The 5,000-nt window shown below is 43.2% G+C and overlaps 1 protein-coding gene across 1 annotated transcript in view; it reads left to right on the top strand.

Moving 5' to 3' along the window:
- grid2 (glutamate receptor, ionotropic, delta 2) overlaps positions 1–5,000 on the top strand; it is a 472,475-nt gene that overhangs the window by 341,150 nt on the left and 126,325 nt on the right. The window lies entirely within an intron of this gene.

Genomic DNA, 5,000 nt, shown 5'->3' with positions numbered 1-5,000 from the left:
ATGAATCCATGACCGCTAATTCCCCTTGTCTGTGAAATAACAATATCCTTTATTTATTAATTGTGTCGCAACACTGTTTCCTGGGAATGACTCACCGAGTAATTCAATCCCATGGCGAATAGCCAGTACTGACTTTTTAATTATCTTTTGTCTTATCTTTTGCATGGAATTATATCCCTGTGCACTCTACGAAAAACACCACTTTTTGGAAATGTGAAATTATAGCATACATAAGATATAACACTATGTGGGCCACTGAGAAATCCAGCATTGTCAGCGTTAATTGACTGCGTTATGCAAATGCTTTGTGTATACGAGTTAGTAGGGGCACGCTTATTATAGATCAAAACAATAGATCAATGGAGGGGAAAAGGGACCTCCACAGCTTCTAGAGTATGTCTTCGTAGCCTCCGGCAACCACCAGCATGTCACAGTAGGGGAGTTCCCTCTCTATCACACACACACACTCAAACACACACAACACACACACACTGAATCACAGACTCACTCACACACACCGAAGAAAATGGTGTGTGTTTTTGTCCATCCATCTATTATCTATTATCCTTATTTAATAAAATAGATTATAATAAGCCATAATCAAAAAATGCTTGACATGTCCACTCGTTGCGGCTCTGAAGTTACCAAAGTGCCCTTGAGCCCAACGAGAATTGTGCCTTGTTAAATTCGAAAATGTTCAAAGGTGAAGACCTCCTTTTGTTCTTGCTTTATTTTGTTCGTCATTTTGTGCTTTCTTTGTTTTTATATATTTATTAATCTCTCTTTCATGCCTCCTTTCATGGTCTCACCCTCTCTCTCTTTCGCCTTGTTTTCTGATGCACAATACCCTCATTCAGAGCCGCCGTTGACAACCGCTGCCAGTGTTACACCCCTGAAAAGCGGGAGAAATTATCAGCAGTGATACCGTGTTTCCTCCATCGTAGCTGAATTTTTACTCTCAAAACCTTCACAGTAAACAGTGCATAAAACCCATTACAGAAATTGAAACATAAAATGTAAAAAATGTATACAGGCAACATTTAGCAGTTAGCTACTCTCAAACTGTCCCCTAAACACTCTCGACACTCCTGACATTCCACCAACTCACCACGGTCAAGCCTACAAATTGTAAACATTAACAAGGTACCTGAACAGGGGGAGAAATGATCACGAGAGTGATACAGTGTTTCCTCAATTGTAACTTTTTGTGAGGAAGATACCGAGATTTCCCCAGGTACTTGGACGGTGACAAAACAAATCGATCTCAGGCTCCCAGATCTAATCACTCTGACAATCGCACAGTAACAATTTCCGAATAATAATCACAGATTAACAATGACCCAATAATATAGTAAACAATATATCTAAGTTAATATAATTTTATAGCATGATTAAGTTATTTGATAATTTAATAATCAACTTGTCATACCAGTTAGCGTTCCACATGCGCTAGGACGGCTCGTTCCCCAAGTTAAAGGAAGTGGTGCTCGCCCTCCCCCCTCCCTCCCTCGCCCCCTCCCTCGCTCCCTCAGACTCCATAAAAATGGATGAGAGTCAACAGTATTTCTGACATTTGCACCATTTTCCACGCTGGATCTTTGGAGGGAATGAGCATTCCCCTCTGTGAACAAGCTCTCTCTCTCTCTCTCTCCCCCTGTGGTTTATTATGGATGAACGGGTAACTGTACGGTTGTTGCAACTCTGCTTTATCTTCAGCCACCAGTCAGATATCCCCCGCTGACACAGAGTTCACAGTTCATAATTGATCATCCTCCCTTCACCCATTTTCTCTGCTCTGCTCATACTGGGGAGGGAGGGGGGGGGGGGGGCTGAACGAGGAGGGGTGGTAAGGAGGGGAGAGAGAGAGAGAGAGAGAGAGAGAGAGAGAGAGAGAGAGAGAGAGAGAGAGAGAGAGAGAGAGAGAGAGAGAGAGAGAGAGAGAGAGAGGAGAGAGGAGAGAGAGAGAGAGAGAGAGAGAGAGAGAGAGAGAGAGAGAGAAATGAGAAGGGGATGAGTGCTAATCAGGGCAGATTTGCAGGAAACTCTCTTTCTCTCTTGAGCTCTCTCTGTCGCTTTCTCTCTCTCTTGGGCTCTCTCCCTTATTTTGAGTCTTTGGATCTGTCTCTATTTCTCTCTCTCCTGGGCTCTCTCTCTTTCCATCTTTCTCTTGGGGTCTCCCTTTTTCTCTCACTTGGGCGCTCTCTCTATTCCTTGGCACTCTCTCTTTCTGGTTTGGTGTCTCTGTCCCTCCCCCACATTTGGGCTAAGCTTAACTTATATGGAGCATGGGTTGTTGCGCAACACCCATGATTTCTCCCCAGGTAGGATTGACATCCATGCGTCTGGTTCCCACCCCTAACGTCCTGTCCCGCTTCATTCTGTAAGGAGTGCCTCACAAATGCATGAAGACACGGGACAGTATTGGTCTCATTATTATTGCATATATTCAAACTCAATGTCTTGTAGGGGTCCTTTCAAGTTTTGATGCGTGTACTTTGTGGACTCAGATCAGATTCTGACGTGAAGGTGGTGTATCTGGAAAGGGGACTGAATGCATAATACACTGATATCACAGCTTACCATTTGCCGTTGGAAACTTGCAGACAGTGAATCATTTTTAGCCCTGCATAATGTCCTACCGTGGGACCATTTCAAATGATGGTTATAACCATAGCTATTAAAGCTTTCAAAGCATTAACTTCGCACTTTTAGCAGATGCAACACATTTGGCACCAGTAGGGGTATGTGAAGGTCCTGCTAGCAGAGTCTATCGCCATTTTTCTGTAAGCCCCTTGCCATGTCCCCCTTGGCTTTCACAAGCCTACTTATTTAGTTTATGAGGCTGCAGTACAGCAGAACAGTATGTTTTACCAAGAAACTATGTCAGCATTATTTCTCTGTATTATCCAGCAACATTTGTGTGTGTGTGTGTGTGTGTGTGTGTGTGTGTGTGTGTGTGTGTGTGTGTGTGTGTGTGTGTGTGTGTGTGTGTGTGTGTGTGTGTGTGTGTGTGTGTGTGTGTGCGTGCAAGCACACATTAGTCGTTATGTGTGTGTGTGTGCAAGCACACATTAGTCGTTATGTGTATGTGTGTGTGTGTTTGTGTGCGTGTGATAAGAACCTAATCTGATCAATATATGAAATGACCTCGCTAGCATAGTTCTATTTTTCTTAGTGTTCCCAGTGATGGTACATGGTGTCATTATGGTACGATTATGCAAGGCAGAGTTTACCGTCCTCCCTTGGTTCACATACAGACAAATTACAAGATGCAGTCCAATTAACCACAGGGATGTACTGAGATGATCAAAGCAACGGAGGCAGCAGGACAGCATTCTGGACTCCGGAAGGCAGGCAGGGTAACAGTCTATTATGTTTGTGCTGTTTTCTGCACAGACAGAACCTTTGAGCAGTGGAGAAACAGTGTCATCGCTGGCCTTTTCAGTGGTAAAGCAGACAATAACAGCTAAACATAATCACGCTGTTCTTTGATACGTATGCATGTGTCGATACAGCGAGTGTATACTCACACTTTTTGGCTGTGCTTGTTATTCACATTATATTGTATGCAATAACATCACATTTAAAAGCAGCCTGAACACAAATCACGATTTAATCTTAATCTGTATAGTGACAGCACCAGTGATAATCATTTTGTTTTGTTTAATTTTGTTTTATAACTATTTTGGTAACATTTGCATGAGTTTCAATCGAACTATAACCACATGATGAAATCAGATGAATCTTCATTGTCGTATAATCATCCAAGCAAATCAACTATTTAAATCAAATAGCGTCCTAATGTGAACTCACTTTGCTTCGTAATGAGCAGTGAATAAATTGACGGTGCTGTTCACTTCAATGTGTATCAGTTGTCTTTCTTTGTGAAAGAAACACAATTATTATCATTCATAGACCAACTATATGCACAATATATGACTATATGTCAATATATTAATAACTTAGCTATTGTCGTTCTCACATTCTCGCCCTCTCCACCTTTCATCGTTGCCTCTCTTTAACATCCCAGTGGCTTTCTCATTGCACTCTTTTTGCCTCTCTCACCCTGCCTTTTCTCTAGCTTTAAAAAAAAAAGTAAACTTTGCCACTCAGTTTGAGGTCATTAATTCCGGCACCCTGACACTAATAGTGGCTGACATATGACAGAGTAAATGATGCCTCTTCAAAAACAAATTAAAATGTAGGCTCCCGGGTGACCTGCTGTCTGGGGCCTCCTGATGTACGGGGACACAGAGAGAGGGAGAGAGGGAGAGAGGGGGAGGGAGAGGGAGAGAGAAGCAAGGGCCAGGGGGTGCAAAATGTGAGAGATTAGGATGATTACTATCAACAATTAAGAAAAGGTTCGTAGAGGTGCTTTAAGGAAGTGGGGATTAAAGAGTTAAGTTAAGTTAAGTCCTTTATTCATCCCTTTTTAGGGGGAAATTCTTTCTCTGCTTTTGACCCATCCGGGTAGCCGGTGAAACACATACACACACAGAGGTCCACACACATGGGGGCACACCGGCACTACCGGAGCAGTGGGCTGCCGCGGTGCAGCGCCCGTGTAGCAGGTGGGGGTTTCAGATGCCTTGCTCAAGGGCACCTCATCTGTGGATTTTTTCAGGATTCGAACTGGCCACCCTCCAGTTACCAGTGCAACTCCTTCACCAGTATGCCACAGATGCCATTCTGGTTTACAGTACAGAGATTACAGAGTGACCAGGGGAGATAGTCTTTTAAAGAAGTAAAAGTACATGTATTTAGTTATTTTGTTTTATTTTGTATTTGATGTATTATTGTGTTGTTCCTTTGAATTGGACCGATGGGAAACCTATGCTGTGCTGAGAATGTGAACGAGTAGGTATATGGGTGCAGAAGGGGTCAGAGAACGAATGAGATCATCTTCACCCGCATCTAGAGATGGAGAGACGGAGAGAGCTGGTGTCCCTGAGGATAACTTGGAGGGAGGAGGAGAAGGAGGGGCTGCTTAAAAGGGACTA

The sequence above is a fragment of the Gadus chalcogrammus genome, chromosome 6 (assembly GCF_026213295.1).
Source record: "Gadus chalcogrammus isolate NIFS_2021 chromosome 6, NIFS_Gcha_1.0, whole genome shotgun sequence".
Taxonomy (NCBI): domain Eukaryota; kingdom Metazoa; phylum Chordata; class Actinopteri; order Gadiformes; family Gadidae; genus Gadus; species Gadus chalcogrammus.
Note: the sequence above shows the minus strand (reverse complement) of the source record. Positions and strands in the feature narration are given on the sequence as shown.